This window comes from Ursus arctos, chromosome X, assembly GCF_023065955.2.
Source record: "Ursus arctos isolate Adak ecotype North America chromosome X, UrsArc2.0, whole genome shotgun sequence".
NCBI lineage: Eukaryota > Metazoa > Chordata > Mammalia > Carnivora > Ursidae > Ursus > Ursus arctos.
In genome coordinates, this window is record NC_079873.1 from 92,195,854 (window position 1) to 92,215,305 (window position 19,452).

The 19,452-nt window shown below is 39.4% G+C and overlaps 1 protein-coding gene across 10 annotated transcripts in view; it reads right to left on the reverse strand.

The window, feature by feature from the left end:
* Window positions 1-19,452, reverse strand: part of KLHL13 (kelch like family member 13) — a 282,631-nt gene that overhangs the window by 43,202 nt on the left and 219,977 nt on the right. The window lies entirely within an intron of this gene.

Below are 19,452 nucleotides of genomic sequence, written 5' to 3' on the forward strand. Positions count from 1 at the left end.
CAACTGAACAAAAAATTGTACACGTGAAATAATTTCTTTTTCTAGCAGTATCTCTCACTGATCATTTTGGGATTATTCGGTTAAATCGCTAGAGTCAGGTGGCATTCCCATCTTCTCTAAGAAATACAAGTAAAAATAATAAATGCACACAATGCCCATGCATATATTACATTAGTATTTTTTCGGGGGCCATAAAAAGGACTGGAGAACCTGTAGTCAGCCGGTCAATTTGTTTCCCAGAGACCATGCAAAGTATTTAATAAAGGGCCTCAGGTTACACTGAAAATTGACCACCACAGTACAACATTTTAGTATCCCTTAGACTAGGCAGGCTTGTGTTTCCTTAGGCCAAAAGTGTCTCGGAATCATCTAAGCGCAGGGAGCCGGTGGCTCTGAATGGGTTTGTGCATTCAGGATGTAGACTGCTAAAACGGACACTGGGAGAGGAAGAGGAAGAACACATTTTCAAGTGCTGGAACTCCACTTTTGTTATTTACCTCTAACTTTCTACATGTTGAATTATTTGTTTTCTTTTGTCCTTTTTTAAAAGATTTTATTTATTTGAGAGAGAGTGAGAGAGGAGGGAGGGGTAGAGGGAAGGGCGAAGCAGACTCCCTGCTGAGCGCAGAAGCCAACACAGGGCTCTATCTCATGACCTGAGATCACGCCCTGAACCGAAGGCAGACACTTGACCGACTGAGCCACCCAGGCGCCCCTTTCTTTTTCTTTTTTAAAGGTTTTATTTATAAGTAAGCTCTACACCAAACAAGGGGCTGGAACCCACAGCCCTGAGATCAAGAGTCACACGCTCCACCGGGTGAGCCAGCCAGGCGTCCCAAACTGTTTGTTTTACTAACTCCGGCCTATCCAATATCATGAAGATTTCACTTGTTCCCTACCATACCTGTAACCTCAGTTGATCAGTTTGAACAAGAAAAAAAGTTTTAAGACTACCATACTCTAAGATGCTGCTTTTTTGAATCCTGACATCAACGAAATGGTTTTAAATCTTGTAATAATTAGCAAAAGTTCTGGCCTCAAGGGTGAGATCAATTCTTCTTAAGGATATTAGAGCCATAGTATAACCAAAAATGAATTAATAATATATGGCCATGTTTTATTCAACTCTCATGGATATTTAATAAAGAGAATAATTTAAATAAGATTTTAACAAGCACAGAAGAAAATATAGCTTTCTACTAATTTCAGAAATAGCCTTAAAAAGAATTAAATTATATACAGGACATAAAGCATACACACACTCACACACCCCTTTAAACAGCTTTTGCAGACAGACATTTAAACGTACAGAATTAATGGGAAAAGTGGGAAATAGACTGAGGGCGAATATTTCCATTCAAACAGAATTATTTTAATGAAATATCCAACCAGAATGTTTTATTATTTTCTGTATTCCCTGCACAGAACCCAGCGCATGAGAATTTTAACATATGTCATCTGGATGAACACAGAATCTGATTTTTGTGGACCCTTCTTTCTCACGCAGTGCTTTCAATGACCATCAGTTATCATCTTATAGAACCACGGATGTAAAAGGGACACACACATTGCGCCTATGACATATCCTGGAAATTGCTTTCTTTGAAGAAACTACAGATAACAACTTGTTTACTTGTCATTTGTCTCTAGCTCCTAAAATTGAAAAGCAGAATGTGAAAATGCAGCCTTTTCTTGGCAAGATAATATGGTTGCCTTTCTAATTAATTACTTCAAATGCTGAAGAAGCCTTCACTACAATCATCTTCTTCGTGACTTTTTATCAACATACTTTGACTTTTTAACATTCCGAACACTCCCTATTATTTCTGCATCAGTAACAACACATGCCTTGTCAACCTTTCCGGCAGATTCAATATTCTCTTCTATCTCCTTCTCATTACGTTTACTGGCTGGATGTGAAGAGCACTGTGTTTCAACACCGCAAGGAGGTAAAACCTCTTTGCAAAGCCCAGGCCACAAAATACACCAAACTATCCTTAAAGGAATGATTACCTGAGTAATTCCAAGGACAAATAAGTTTTTAAATATTACTTTTTCAAGTCATATGGTTACAAGCAATAAAAAGACCAGTGGTTCTCAGAAGGGGTTAGGGGACCAAGGGGATTTTGTTTCTCCCCTCCCCATGTTTGGTAACGTTTGGAGCCATTTGTCATTGTCCCAAGGGTGTGGGTGTGTGTGCGCGCGCTACCTTCCTCTAGCGGGATGTGGCTTAAGATCTCACCAAGGCACAGGAAAGTTCTCCACAGCCACGATGTACTTCGGCAAAAATGTCAAGAGGGCCAAGCTTGAGAAACCCTGATACGGAGGGATTAACCGACTCAGGAAAATTTTTCTAAAGCAATTTCATGTTGTAAATTACATCCCGGTCTGAGGGTTGACTACATGAGGCTAATGCTGGCAGTAAGAAACACAGTAGGATTATTAATGACCACTAATTCTTCCTAGACTACCTAACATTAAAGTACCTCTGTTTCCTCCAGCCCCACAATCTGAACAATCAAGTGTTTACAGTAGATAAGTAGATAATGGCTTTGAAGTTTATAAGACAATTATGCAGGAAAGCTTTGGTTCTATGTAAATTCATGTAAGAAGAATCATTTCGTAGCTCTGCTTAAAACAATTGCTATTTGGATCCACTTTTACATGCTGACTTCGAATCAAGCAAATCCTGCCTAAATACTCCCATCGCAAAACTCAAAGCTTCTTCCTACATCTGTGTAAGTGCTATCAGGCCCTCCAGCCCGCCCCACTGCCACTGGACACATCTTATTTTCTTAACGATGACCAACCACAGAGCACAAAAGCAATCCTTCACCAAGTGTGCAAGAATCACTCAACTGTGCTGGGTCAAAGAGAACAATTACTTTTTCAAAGAGCATAAGGGTAGAGACAGAAGCACCGTTTGACCATTTTACTGAAAGGTGTCACATGGAACATACACAAACTGGTATTTCTATGCATTGCTATGTGAAGACGAAAGAAATTGAAAGTCTAAGCAATTGTTAGGCTAACAGGGTGATGCTAACATTGAAATCTTGCCTAAAAAATTGCCATAATTTAAACAGCACCCCCAAGGGAAACATGTGTCCATGATATGAACACACAATTCATAAAGACATAAGTACAAATGGTTAACAGAGAGAAAAACGTTCAAACTCATTAGTATTCCAGGATATGCAAATTAAAGCAAAGATTCCATCTTTAAATTTATACACTTCAAGATTTGAAGATACACTTTCGAAATTGCTAGTGCAAACATGTATTAAGCCCCTGCTGTCTACGTGGCACTCTTCACCCAAATGGATTTTTTAAGTTTTAAAAATCATCCAACGGGCACACTTTTTTTTCTTTTTATAGTGCATACCAGGACAAGAAAGGATTGTGTATTACACATCCGACCTGGTAGGAAGGCTGCAGCCAGAGTGTTCTGTCGATCTGGTTGAAATATGTTTTCTATAGTGAATGGTTCCGTAGAGGTTAATAGTTTGGTACATGCTCTATAAAGAAGCCGTACTCTCGGAATTCACTGTAGCAATTGGGTTTGTTGGTATGCAGTGTGAGCAAGGGAAGAGCATCTCACAATTGCATCATTTGGCTTCAAAGCCTCAAACAGTGTTCCAACACTCCATACCAAAAAAAAAAAAAAAAAAAAAAGGAAAAGGAAAAGAAAAAGAAAAAAATAATCCCTCTCCAATCTACCGAAATGAGTACTTTTTTGTTTAAAAAATGAGGTCTTAGCTTGATAAACGATGAACTGCCCATCTCGGTTTCTTGCTTTCTATCACTGCAAGCACCAGATCATGTTATACAGAAAGCCAGGTGAGGTCAAATTTCCTTGTCGAGGAAAAGGGTGCTTTCTGAAATTAGTAGCACGAAAACACGTGAAACACTTGGCAGTTTTCGGTGGAGATATTCTATGCGCCAACCCATGCGCAGCCACATTCACTTCCTGCTCACAACAAATGAAGAACAGCACATGAAGAGGGCTATGCATGAAAGATGCTAGGAGAATACAGGACTTGCAGGAAAAAAGTGCCGCCCAAGACTCTCAGGATAGTCGTCAAACTGTTCTTCGCACTTCTTTTTGCTTGCTACCGTTACACTACGAAGTGGTTAAACCCATCAGTGTATTTTTTTAAAAGATTGTATTTTTTAAAGTAATCTCTATACCCAACGTGTGGCTCGAACTCACAACCCCAAGACCAAGAGTCGCATGCTTTACCGACTGAATCAGCCAGGCGCCCTCCAACAATGTATTTTAATAACATAATTCCACCGTGACAAAAGAGTAGGGGTTTCTAAGTTAGTGTTAAAATTACAATACAGATATTGTAATTTCTCAGAGTAATAATACTATCCTAACCGAAAGTCAGTACCCAGTGGGTTAGTATGCGAGAACAGCAACAATAACAAAACAAAACGTAAGTAAACACAGTAATGAAAGCCATGAATGGTATAACAACACAAACAATCAGGTCAGTTAATCAAGGCATTGACTCATGCTTTCCGCCGCCCATCCCCCAGAAAAATGAAATACGTATTTGTCACACTCACAATTTAAAAAGAAAATCAAGAAAAAGGTTTTCTTCAAAGAAGTACTCCCCCTCCATTTGTTTTCCTGCTCTGAAACAGAGACGTGTCTGCTAGCTGCAGCATTTGCTAAATGAAACATTTCTTGTGATAAAGTTGCATGGCAGGTGGAGAAGAAATTTCGCCACCTGTTCTCATACTCATTTGAATTTGAGTGCTAAATCTGTCAAGGTATTTCCTTCCACCCTTGAGAAATAAATTAATAACTTAAGATTGTAGAAGTTATTCCCCATAGATTTTTCTATAGATTCAAAGTATGCATACTACATCGAATTCTAAAGATCTTTTTTTTTAAATTCTGAAGATCTTAACCTTCCTACCTCACGAAAGTTAGAATCTTATCCTCCTTCAACCCCCCCAAACAAAAACCGAATGACACAAACCACACACACACACACACATTCTCTCTCTCTCACTCAACTTCCATTAAAAAAATGGGAAATTGTTTTTAAAAAATCAGAAAGAAAATTCTAACTTATGAAATAAGGAAATACATATAAAATAAGCCTGGTATTTTAACCTAAAGGAAGAAAAAAACTTAAAAACTTCAAATATTTTAAAGATACGTCCCAATGAAAATGTCATTTACAGCATCATTATGTAAAGAAATTACAAATATCATAGCAACTTTTCTTAATAAGGCCTAAATTAATTGCTGTTTAAGAAACAATGGAGAACGTAGCTCTGACTGAGGGGCTTGTCTGAAAGAAATGAGGAAAGATAAAGTTTTGGTTAGTTATTTATTTGTATTTTTTAAAGACACAAGTATAAGTACCTTATTGTCAACTTGCAATGAATTCACTAGTGGAAATCTTTAGCATGTAGGATATAAAATGGAGGCTAATCTTTCCAAGGCTTTCTTTTGTGCTGTGGCAATACCAGAATCCGCAAAAAGAGAAAAAGTCTCAGTTCAAGGTGATAGGGTCAGACTGCAAAATGATTTTCTAAAGTAAAGAAGCTTCTCTATATGCATATGTCTGTCACGTTTAAAATAAAATCACATTAATAAATAGCTGACGTCAGTTTTAACATAGGAATGAGATCGTTTACCCAGCACCTGCTATGTACTGGGCATTGTGCCAGGCACATTCTCTGGGCTACTTAATCCTCATAGCAATCCCATTTTAAAGATAGGAAACTGAAGCACAGAGAGTTTAAGGCTTCACCATGAGTCTGGCAACTATGATTTGAACTTGAGTCTGATCCCAGAGCCCACAATGTTCCTATTACACCAATCCTGGGGAAAAAAAAAAGGAAAAATACGCCCTAAGCAATTGTCATTTCAATGCTTAATTGATAAATACAAGGAAGATCTCAGAAAGACATGTTCTTTTTTTTATGATTTTTTATTATATTATGTTAGTCACCATACAGTATATCCCCGGTTTCCGATGTAAGGCTCGATGATTCATTAGTTGTGTATAACACCCAGTGCACCATGCAATACGTGCCCTCCTTACTACCCATCACCGGTCTATCCCATTCCCCCACCCCCCCTCCCCTCTGAGGCCCTCAGTTTGTTTCTCATAGTCCATAGTCTCTCATGTTTCATTCCCCCTTCGGATTACTCCCCCTTTCTTTATCCCTTTCTTCCCCTACCGATCATCCTAGTTCTTATGTTCCATAGATGAGAGAAATCATATGATAGTTGTCTTTCAGAAAGACATGTTCTGTTAAAGGGAAGTAATTTTCTGGTTGGATTAATTCAGCCTAAAATTAGCCACTTTTCCCACTTCCATGAAAACAATACCAATGCTAAAAATCTCTCAGGCCATTCTCCCAACACTTAGAGGGTAAGGAGGTAGCCTATCTTAGGATATAACTCAGATCAAATTTAGGGAGAACTTCACATTACTGATATCAGCATTTAAGGGAACACATTCTGAATTCCAAAGCCACCCATCACTATCACAGAAATAGCACTACGACACAGATGAGGGAATTGGGCTAAACAAATGGAATGACAAATGATACTCCATTAGATAACGACAGGATGAAAGTTAATTATCCAATGCATAAAGCATTTGCACCGAATATCTCAATCCTGTCCCTGAAAAACTTTAAAATTAATGTTTGTTCCTTCTACCTACCATATTTCAATACCTTAGTCTTTCCTCATCTTGTAAAATTCATATACCAATTAAACTATATCAAGTCTCATGTATCTAGACCAGAAAATTCTTCTGTTTAGAAGCTTGGTTCATATACTATTTCTCATTCTTCACATTTCTTTTTTTTTAAAGATTTTATTTATTTATTTGAGATCAAGCAAGCCTGAGTGGGGGGAAGGGACAGACAAAGAGGGAGAAGCAGACTCCCCGCCGAGGAGGGAGCCCGACATGGGGCTTGATCCCAGGACTCTGGGATCACGAGCTGAGCCAAAGGCAGATGGTCAATCGACTAAGCCACACAGGTGCCCCTCATTCTTCACATTTCTTATTAATATTGTAAGAAAAGATATAGATAGATCCATACATACATAGCCCAAGTAGAGAGAAAAGAGTAAGCAAAAGAATGAATTCCTAAATGCTGATGCCATACCTACTATATATAAAATAACTACGTCAAAGCTCCCGTGCCCTAAGAAGCCATACAGGGTAAGAGAGTCCACAAGAGACAGTAGTATAGGAAGATGGCAATACGTAGATGTGAGTTGGGGAAAACATGTGCTCCCATCACTGTCAATAACCCCCTTCCCAGGACACAGAGAAAGTAACAGTTACAAGCCTCTGGCCACACATAAGCCCTATGGAAGGATGCACCACCCTACAGCCAGCGCTAGGCCTGCCGTCGAGAAGTCTAGCTGTTCCTAAGGTGGGGGGCATGCCTTCTCCTTCAATCCCCCAACGAAGAAACTGGAATGGGAGATCCAATACCCTGGCCAACTTTCTTTAAAGGAGCTTTTTGCTTTTGTTCCCAGAAGATCTGTTAACCAAGGTGTCATTTTACTTCTATTATCTGTGGCCCACCAACTTTGAAATGTGACTGTTGAGTTATGGTGCATTTCAATGGAGAGCATGTTATTAAAGAATTGGGCTTATGCCTGCCTAAAATGTCAGTTTATTAAATATTCAAACATCCAAGTTATCCAATTTTTGAGTTTATTATAAAGGCAGATTCCACAAACTCAAAACCACTTAGAAATCACTGAGACAAGTCTCTTTGGGAACAGAAGAATCATTAATCAAGTGGTAAAAATCCTATCCTTTCCTGCCTTTTCTGAATTTCCTCATTATATTCAACTTCATAAAGTCAATAATTCATGACCAGATCTTCAGGGAATGTTTATTTCTCTTTTAAAAGGAACCATGACAAAAAAAAAATCCAAAGAGTAAGACTTTTAAACTTACCAAGTAATAACCAATTGCATTTGGTTTTAAGAATTATAATTGGCAGCTCTGAGTCCCACTGCCTCTATGTCTTCAAAGCCTGTAATAAATGTAACAAATCTCAACCTTGATTTTGCAAGGACCTAGAGGCATCTCTAATTATTTCAATGAATGTGGTAAAAATTTCAGGATTGAATCAATCATATTTTCATATAGCATGTTTAATGTGATGTAATCAAATCAATGTTTTAATATGGTAGCCACTATTTTTCAGAAAGGGCAAGGCAATACAAAAAAAAGTATCAGAGGACAGACCCTCAACCCAGTGAATCTGGGAATCACACTTAGGACAGTTCTTTCAAGCTCATCTTGGATATGGAGCCAGTGGAAGCAAAGAATCAAATTTACATAATATTTCAAATTAAAATTATTTTCCATTTTGTACACATCTGTGTCACCATTAAGATTTTGGGGGGGGGGGACAGAGAGAGAGGAAGCAAGAGAGTCTTAAGTAGGTTCCATGCCCAGTACGTATGCCCAACACAGGGTTGAATCTCACAATCCTAAGATCACAACCTGAGCCAAAATCAAGAGTCAGACACCCAACTGACTGAGCCACCCAGGTGCCCCAAGGTGGGCTTTTTTTTCCATAAAACTTTGTTCGAAGACTGTAAGTTATCCCTCTTCTACTCTGCTTACATAACCATTGCCTACCTTAATTTCTCAAGTTGTTAGGAGATGCAAAAAATCTTTACTGTCCTTTATAGCCCACCCACCAATTCACACATTCAAGTATCATAGTCTAAGAGTTAAAATGAAGTTTTTAACCTCAGAAATGGCTTCTGGTTTTTCTCCTCAAATACCGCCAAGATCCAACATTTTACTACGCTCCTAGAAAACTATTTTAACAAGATGATAATGTTCAGTTCTATATCACAACGCTATTTCAAGACCCAGCTACAGACAACTCTGCTGATGTAACAAAAAATGCTCTACAAAAATACTTCTAGAAGGTTTTTTCCACAGCACAGTAATACTATGGAAGGACTCCTCTGGGGAAAGTATTTATGTACCATGGCTATATTTGTTTACCTTAAATATTAAATATTCTTTTTTAAAAAAGATTTTATTTATTTATTTGCCAGAGAGAGGGCACGGGAGAGCGAGAGCGAGAGAGCACAAGCAGGGGGAGCGGCAGGCAGAGGGAGAAGCAGGCTCCCCGCTGAGCAAGGAGCCCCATGTGGGGCTTGATCCCTGAACCCTGGGATTATGACCCGAGCTGAAGGCAGACACTTAACCAACGGAGCCACCCAGGCATCCCATATTAAATATTCTTAATAAGATTAGTAATGAACTCCTAGAAGGCAGACTTTTTTTTTTCTTTTTGGAGGGAGTAGATACAAAATAAAATTCATTGGGAAGTTTGCCACTTTGGGGGCAAGGTGTTTCTTTCTGGGAAAATTATGACTTCTGGCTTAAATAGAGCGTGTGTTCTTGGGTGGAATTCCAAAAGGGTAGAGGCAGACTGTATCATTTCAACAGTATGACACGGTAGGTGTCAAGCATTCTCATTTCCCCGTCATTTAAGTGGGAATTTTATTTTATTATTTTTAAAAGATTTATTTATTTGAGAGAGAGCACACTAAGTGGGGGGAGGGGCAAAGGGAGAGGGAGAGAGTCCTCAAGGAGATTCCCCCTGAGCTCAGAGCCTGATGCGGGGCTTGATCCCAGGACCCTGAGATCATGACCTGAGCTGAAATCAAGAGTCAGAAGCTTGATTGAATGAGCCACCCAGGCACCCCTAAGTCAGAATTTTAAATCAGGGGCGCCTAGGTGGCACAACGGTTAAGCGTCTGCCTTCGGCTCAGGGCGTGATCCTGGCGTATGGGATCGAGCCCCACATCAGGCTCCTCTGCTATGAGCCTGCTTCTTCCTCTCCCACTCCCCCTGCTTGTGTTCCCTCTCTCGCTGGCTGTCTCTATCTCTGTCAAATAAATAAATAAAATATTAAAAAAAAAAGAATTTTAAATCAAAGATAATCAGAGCATTTTCAGACTGTGTGTGTATGTGTTTTGCAGGAGGTAGTTACAAATTGTGAAGGAGTAATGAAGTACTGCCTTGATCTGTTAGAGATAAATTGGAAAGAAGGATATTTAGCAAGAAGAGAGAAGCTTCCCTTCCTTCCTTCCTACAGTCTTTTATTTTTTTGTTTAAAATACTTTTTAAAGATTTTATTTATTTATTTGACAGAGAGAGAGCACAGCAGGGGGAGGGGCAGAGGGAGAGGGAGAAGCAGGCTCCCCGCTGAGCAAGGAGCCCAATGAAGGACCCAATCCGAGGACCCTGGGATCATGACCTGAGCCAAAGGCAGATGCTTAACCGACTGAGCCACCCGGGGGCCCCCCCCCAAAGTCTTTCAAACCAGTGTTTCACGCCCCAATTTATAATTTCTGACTCTCAGAGTATAGGTGAGAAGGAGACAGGGAAGAGTCACCAAGTAGGTAAGGAGAGCAAAGAGTTGAGGTGTTAAATTCTGCCCAGCTGGTAGGAAAATGCGACTCTAAACGCTACTTTCCTCACTCGCGCCATCTACACCAGCTACTTCTTGAAGCGGTAAGTCATTTTAAATCTGTAAGATCTAATCTTTTCATAGATCCCACTTTAATGAGAAAATTGGTTTATTTAAATGTACTCTCAATGGAAACAAATTTGACTACATAGTTCTTAAAGATTTTATTTTATTTTACTAAAGATTTTATTTTTCAAGCAATCCTTACACCCAACACGGGGCTCAAGCTCACAGCCCCAAGATCGAGTTGCAAGCTCCACCAAGAACCTACATTAAGAACCTACATAGTTCTTAATGATCATTTCTGGAAGCTTGGTCAGACAGAAGAAAGTTCAGGAATCCAAGTGTCATGCATTCAAGAGAGCCATAGATAGGATATTTTGGATTCTAGAATAAAATCATTATCATCAAAATATTTCAGTCATCTTTGACTCCTGCTCCTTCCCAATCTCCTATGTCCTGGCAACTGTCAAAGTACTACTGAGTATCTCTCTAGTATGTTCCTATCCTTCACTTCTCTCCACTGTCACTGCCCCTACACCATGCTTCTGGCATCTATTACTTCTTACTTGGATTTGGTTTATTAATATAAAGTACATAGTTGTCACAGCATAGCTACTTCGCATACTGTGACTGTATTTATAACTCTGAAAGTCACTTCCTTGCTCAAAGGTATTCAATGACTCCTCACTACTTCCTGAACAGAAACCAAATCCCACACTCAGGTTCAAGGCTTCTTTGATTAGCCCTTAACCTAACACACATTCCAGCAAATAATCCAAAATAAATATATATTTAATGGTTAGAATATAAATAAAAACCCAAATCTATTCACAAACTATCAATTGTTTTGTTTTAGAGTATGCTGTTTTACATAGTAACAGCTATGCTTTATTTCTATTGTTAACCAAGTAATGTGTAAAACAATTTAATTTTATTTTTAAGATTTTATTTACTTATTTGACAGAGAGGGAACACAAACAGGGGGAGTGGGAGAGCGAGAAGCAGGCTTCCTGCTGAGCAGGGAGCTCGATGTGGGGCTCGATCCCAGGACCCCAGGATCACGACCCAAGCCAAAGGCAGATGCTTAACGACTGAGCCACCCAGGCCCCACAAAACCATTTGTTTTAAACATTTTTATTTTTATAAGATTTTATTTATGTATTTATTTAGAGCACGGGGAGGGGCAGAGGGAGAGGGGGAGAGAGAGAATCTCAAGCAGACTCCATGCGGAACTCGGGAGCCAGACATGGGGCTCGATCTCACAACCCCGAGATCACGACCTGAGCTGAAATCAAGAGTTGGACACTCAACTGACTGAGCCTTTGTTTATTTTTTTCTTTTCATTCCAGGGTAGTTAACGTAGGGTGTTACATTAGTTTCAGGTCTATAATGTAGTAATTCAACAGTTTCATGGATTACTCAGTGCTCATCAAGATAAGTGTACTCTTAATCCCCTTCACCTATTTCACCCATTCCCCTTGCCCACCTTCCCTCCGGTAACCGTCAGTTTGTTCTCTATGGTCAAGCGTCTGTTTCTTGGTTTGTCTCTCTCTTTCTCTTTCCTCTTTTGTTCGTTTGTTTTCTTAAATTCCACACATGAGTGAAATCATATGGTATTTGTTTTTCTCTGATGGATCTATTTCACTTAGCCTAATACTCTGTAGATCCACCCATGTTTTTGCAAATGGCAAGATTTGATTCTTTTTTATGTTTGAATAATATTCGTGTGTGTGTGTGTGTGTGTCATACTGTCTTTACCCATTCATCCATCAATGGCTGCTCCCATAGTCTGGCTATTGTAAATAATGCTGCAATAAACATAAGGGTGCATGCACACCTTTGAATGAGGGTTTTCACATTCTTTGGGTACATACCCAGTAGTGTGATGACTGGATGGTACAGTATCCTAGTTTTCATTTTTTGAGGACCCTCCACACAGTCCTCCACCTGGCTGCACCACTTTGCACTCCCAGCAACAGCGTACAAGGGTTCCTTTTTCTCCACGTTCTCACCAACACTTGTTTCTTGTGCTTTTCATTTTGGACCTTCTAAATGGTGTGAGGTGATAGCTTATCGTGGTTTTGATTTGCGTTTCCCTGATGATGAGCGATGTTGAGCATCTTTTCATGTGTCTGTTGGCATCTGCATGTCTTCTTTGGAGAAATGTCTGTTCTTTGTGTCTTCTGCCCATTTTTTAATTGGATTATTTGTGTCTTTTTGTCATTGAGTTATTTAAGTTCTTTATGTATTTTGGATACTAACCCTTTATCGGATATGTCATTTGCAAATATCTTCTGCTATTCACTAACGATGCCTTTTAGTTTTGTTGGTTGTTCCCTTTGCTGTGCAGAAGCTTTTTATTTTGATGTAATCCCCAAAATTTATTTTTGCTAGTGTTTCCCTTGCCTCAGGAGACATAGCTAGAATATTTTAAACATTTTTGATAGAAGGAAAATCTATTTAATTTAAATCTAGTATTTGCCAAACCTTTGCAATTAGGCTGAAGTCCTTTTAAGTACAAAACAATTAAGAAGTTAAGCAAATGTGAATGATTTTTTGAATGCTAATTTTAAATTCATGTCTCCTAAGCTCTAGTCAGAGTCCCTGTTTTCCTCGTCTGCCATTCCTTTTTTTTAAATTACACACGCAAAACATGTTATCATTTAAGTGCAAACATTCTAGCTTTAAAACATACATTTGTCTAAAATAGTTTTTTCCGTTATAGTAAAGGATATGTGAACACAAGTCAAATAACTCTTAAGTCTAAGAGTAGTTACAGTCTTGGAACAGATTATAATCTTATTTTCTTTATCAAATTACTATTTGATGACCCATGACTAAAGTATTCTGGTCATTGGTAAATTGCTTCTACTAAAATTACTTTCAGTCTGTGCCAGCATCGTGGTATTTATCAGCAAGCAAGAAACAGAATCAGGATTTTGGATTAGTTTTCTTCATAGGAAAGAAAGGCATAACTTACTCTCTAATAAGACTGTGATATATTAGATTACTACATATATCAAATGAAGAAATTCAACACTCTTAAGTGAAATGATCTGCACAGGGCTACGGACCTAAAGACGACTCTCTCTAAATTCAGTTATCCAACTCAGCATTTATAGAGCAACTGCTATGTGCCAGACACTACACTAGAAGATAGGTGGACAGCCGGCAGGACACTCGCTTGTAAAGAAATCACAGGAAAAGAAATAATTCCTTTCCAAATGGTTAAATGATATAAAAATAATAACAAATTCTCACCATTATCTACTAACGAATACCATGTTGCATAATTCATATAAACCAGGGTAACAAAACCAGTTGCAAACTTTGCTCCCTAGTACAAAAGTGTATCAGTTCATTTATAGCATATAAGGATCAAATAAATAAGATAAATACCATTAACTTTCCTTACTATTGTTTGATTTTTAAAGGTTGTTCGTCCCAGATCACATTGTGTCATTTCGAAAAAAGGCAGTCTCTAATTGCATCTGTCTATATAGTGCAGCACTATGTCTATGAAAAATATTCTGATGATCCAGGTCTTCAGTCTCCTTAAGATCAAAATGTTGGTTCCAATTCCATGAACTTTTGTTTAGCTGTGAATCATTCAGAAATGATTATATAGGGGTGCTTGGGTGGCTCAGTCGGTTAAGCGTCTGCCTTTGGCTCAGGTCATGATCCCAGGGTCCCGGGACAGAGTCCTGCAAGGGGCTCCCTGCTCAGTGGGGAGCCTGCTTATCCCTCTCCCTCTGGCTGCCGCTCCCCCTGCTTGTGCTCTCTCTCTCTGTCAAATAAATAAATCAAATCTTAAAAAGAAATGATTATATACACACCACCTTTGTAGGAAAGTGCTCATAAGGAATGAAAATTGCTTCACTTTGGTGATGCCAAGGGATTGGATAGCCTATTCACAACCGAGAACATCCACATACTTTTCAAAATCCTGTTTCAAATATTTTGTGGGTCCTTCAAACTAAAGCTAGGTCAAACTATGTGTTTGATAAGGAATTACTTAATAATCACTTAATAAGGAATTAAGTGAGTTAACTGCAGACCAGAGAACAGCTCCAATGTAAGCCCACCTATAAAGACAAATCTAGTTGAGGCTTTCATAGTACACTAGTCTTAAACATTAATTTGTAATACAGTTGATGGAATGGGATAAAATAATAAAAAGGAAATATAAATTAAGAATGGGTTGAATCATCAAATACAACCATGCATGAAGGAAAAGTGATCCAACAGGAATATCACATTCTCTTCCAAGGTATAAAGGTATGACGAGTAATCTGTAAGGTTCCTTCCAGCTCTTGGATGCAAAGAACTCTCCCTAAATATGATAATTACGTTCTTTTTTTTTTTTAAAGCAAGCTCTACACCCAACGTAGGACTTGAACTCATGACCCCAAGATCAAGACTCGCATGTTCTACCAACCGAACCAGCCAGGCACCCCAATAAGTATGTTCTTTTAAAGATGGCATGGTCTTATCCCACTGATCAGTGAAAAGCACTATATTTTTGAAACCAGAGAAACAAAAAGTGAACACAGAAGATGTTACAGGGCAGGTTGTAGGGGAAAAGAAAAGGTAATTTAGAATTTCTAAAAACACTTGCAGTGAGAGACTTTAATGTGGGAAGGAAAAAGGGGGAGACAGGAGGGACAGAGATATGGCTAAGCACTAATGAAGTCCAGTAGCCCACGAACACCCAACAGAACTTGACCTACAACCTATCATTCTCATGACGTTTCCTTCTCAAATGTTAGTGATGTAAAATATAGTAAGTATCCAAGTCTTTTAAACAAAAAATTCAATCAAGCCCCTATACCTTCCATAATAGAAAGCAGACAGTGTCCAGAGAGTTGAAAATAACCAGTTGAGTCCAGAACATTCCCACACCCACCTCCAAGTTTAGAAATAGCACTTTTGGGGCACCTGGGTGGCTCAGTCGGTTAAGCATCTGCCTTCAGCTCAGGTCATGATCCCAGAGTCCTGGGATGGAGTCCCACACCGGGCTCCCTGCTCAGCCGGGGGCCTGCTTCTCCCTCTGCCCCTCCCCCGCCCTGCGTGCACGCGTGCTCTCTCTTTCTCTGAAATAAATAAATAAAATCTTAAAAAAAAAAAAGAAATGGCACTTTTCTGGCCATATTGACTTGCAGGAGAATCCAGTTTAATGCTCAATAACTGAATGGTATAGACAGTCCTCATTTTGTCGTTTTACTGGTCCTATTTCACAGATGTTAACAAAGTAACATCCAAATTTTAGCGTTTTCCTCTGCACTAAGTGCTGAAGGGCATTAGCATGACAACAGTCACATAATTGCATGCCACCACCAGCTAATTTTTTTAAAGCAGGTTCCATGCTAGGCAGGCAGCTTGAACACAGGGACTGAACTCAGGACCCCAAGATTGAGACCTGAGCTGAGATCAAGAGTCAGATGGTTAATTGACTGAGCCCCCAGATGCCCCATGCCAGGTGATTCTGTCGTATCTTTTGAAGAGTTGTTGAAGGTTCTCCCCAACTCCCATTATCTGTATGAATTTCCAGAGACATGTGAGGCCCTTGTAGTTGTTAAATATTATTATTATTTAAAGATTTTATTTATTTATTCGACAGAGATAGAGACAGCCAGCGAGAGAGGGAACACAAGCAGGGGGAGTGGGAGAGGAAGAAGCAGGCTCATAGCGGAGGAGCCTGATGTGGGGCTCGATCCCATAACGCCGGGATCACGCCCTGAGCCGAAGGCAGACGCTTAACGACTGCGCCACCTAGGCGCCCCTAAATATTATTTTCTCATAGCCTTCCTGTTTTATCTAATTCTGAATAGTGCTCCAAATAAAATGAAAAAGTTTTGAGAAAGTGAAAAGGAATGCAGAGGCCCTTTGAAATGTTTTCTTCAATTCATCAATACAATAAAATACAATCAACACCAACCAACCTGTACGATGCACTCATTTTAGAACACTTTAGACAGCTCTAGTATCAATGGAGTAATTTTGAATGTTTCTGCTTGTTCCATAACACTTTACTAAGAAAACAAATTCTATGATTTCTATGATTTTATTCAAAAGGTGGATCCTGGGTGGCTCAGTCGGTTAAGCGTCTGACTCCTGGTTTGGACTCCAGTCGTGATCTCAGGGTCATGAGATCGAGCGCCACTTCGGGCTCTGAGCTCAGCACAGAGTCTGCTTGAGATTCTTGCCCTCCCCTTCTGCTCCTCCCCCCACGCACACGCTCTCAAATAAATAAATAAATACTTTTTTTTAAAGGTGGCACTAATGCTTATTAGCTTTTAAAAGGAGACTCGGACCATGCAAATCATCTCAAAAACAGCTGGTGTTTTAAGAAGCCAAATCAATAATAAAGTTTGAAATGATTAGCATCTTAGTTTTAATTCACATCTGCATTTTATATGTTTGTGTATACTTGCAAAATTGATGTATACATTTGTGCTTATTTTATAGGACTTGAGAGCATAATACAAGTTCTAACAGTAGAACTTGTTTTCATGATACTTTCGATACAACCCCAGATTGTAAGGCTGTGCCTGGAGAATTCTAGTTTTTTTTTTTTAAGATTTTATTTATTTATTTGTCAGAGAAAGAGAGAGAGAGAGAGAGAGCAAGAGAGAGCACAAGCAGGGGAAGCAGCAGGCAGAGGGAGAAGCAGGCTCCCCGCTGAGCAAGAAGCTCAATGTGGGGCTCAATCCCCGGACCCTGGGGTCACGACCCGAGCCGAAGACAGATGCCTAACCAACTGAGCCACCCAGGTGCCCTGAGAATTCTACTTTTTAATAAGATTTTTGGGAAATCACTGCTGCAGAGTGTGAGAACTGCTTAGTTATATTTGAATTGGTAGAACGTTCAAGGGCAAAGCCACTGGTGCAGAGATTAACAAATTAAGTAATAAAAATGCACAATTTGTGGCACTACTCCTGTATTCTCCAGGCAGGCCCAATCTTGTCACATGAGTCCTCAGAAGTGGAAGAGGAAGGCAGAAGAGTGGGTCAGGAAAAGATTCATGTGAAAAGGACTTTGGCCATTGTCAGTGTTGAAGATGGTGGAAGGGAGCCACAAGCCAAGACATGCAGCCGCCTCTAGAAGCTGAGATCAACTCTCAGCTCACAGCCAGCAAGAAGACAGGAACCTTGGTGGTCCTACAAAGGCGAAGAACTGAGTTGTGCCAGTGACCCCAATGAGCAGGAAACGGATTCTCCCCTAGAGCCTCTGATGGGAACGCAGCCCTGCCGTCACCTTGATTTTCGGTCAGGGAGACCCATACCAGACTTCTTTTTTAGTGAGGTTTTAAGCCATTAGTTTGCAGTGACTTGTTCTGGCAGCTAGAAAACTAATATAGAGTTCGCTTTGAGTGCGTCCACGCAATTAAGCAATGGGACAATAATGTCCACAAGACAATACTAAACATGCTGACTGGGGAGTACCCTAGGAAAGTACTAAAAAGAGCCTAAGAGCTAGAGCACTGTCCATGGTGGCTGATTACCATGGGGGGAGAATGTGGGGAGCCAATGAAGGTAGACTAGTGGTTCAAGAGAAATAGGAAACAGTGAAGTGAACCCAGACACTCTATCAGCTAAGTAAAGATCATTGCCCCAGTATTTTCCTGCAATTTCACCGCTTGACCGTATGGCCAAGTAAAGCTGACTTCTCCTTACGCCACCACCCAATTCAAAAAAGTTTACCTCATCTATCATACTTCTTTGTTCTTTTGACCCTAGTGAGATACTATTTAATTAATAGCGGGCAGGAAAGTAGCAAAAGTCGATAAAAACAAAATAGCATTAGAGAAGTTAAGAGCTTTGAAATCAAGCAGACCTGAGTTTGAATTCTCACTTCACCTCTTCCTTGCAGTGTGACATTGAGCAAGTTAATTAACCTCTCTGAACCACTGTGCCCTCGGGTGTAAAACAGAGAAGACTCACTCGTACAGAGTGTTTGGAAGGCAGCCTGCAAAGTGCTTGGCATTTTTATAGTAGCACTCAACAAACTGTATTATATTTAGCTCTGTTAAACCAGGACAGTTTTTAAGAATTGCGAACAAATACATTTCACATGAAATGTACAATATTGGTCTTGCAGGCTAGATTCAAGTTTTAAGCACCTGGAGTTCTGAAAGTTGTTTTTATTTACCTTTTTCTTAGGGAAGGATAAGTTATTGCTTTTCACTATTGAACCATATCCTAAGAAGTACTCTCCAAGAAGGTAGAGATGCCCTTATCTTAGCATACCATAAATGTGGCAATGTTGGATAAAAGCAACATATATCCTCATCATGGGAAGTCACAACAGTGAAAATATTTTACTATAACTGAAAACAAAATATAATTTTATTTTTCACTAAGAGGACACCCTACAGACCAGGATCAAGTTATTACTGCTTGAAAGGTAAAATATGTACACTTATGCCCTAGAAAGCACCTACACCCTGTCCAACTTAAAGGATGGTATTCTGTTCCTCTTGTTTAAAAAGGTTACTATCAACTTTAGACATAAATTGGTTCACTCTCCATCCTATGTAATATGCACTTTAAAATCTGTTATCTATTTTCGGGGAACCTGGCTGGCTCGGTCAGTAGAGCACGCGATTCTTGATCTCAGCGTTGTAAGTTTGAGCCCCACGTTGGGTGTAGAAGTTACTTCAAAATAAAATCTTTAAAAGAAAATTAAATCATATCTTCATATTTAGTTCAGACACATTTCTCTTCTATAGTGTTTTCATCCCTATTAAATCCATTATCAATACTGAAAGTACAGTAAACAAAAATTAACCTGATTATCTGGGATCAGAATTTTCATACCAGTAAAATAAATTAAGCAATTTAATTGTTCGTGAATAAAGACAGGATGGAAGAACAGTTACTTTGAATGACTGCAAGGACTACACCCCTAAGACCCAGCAGAGTTATGCCTGGCACATAG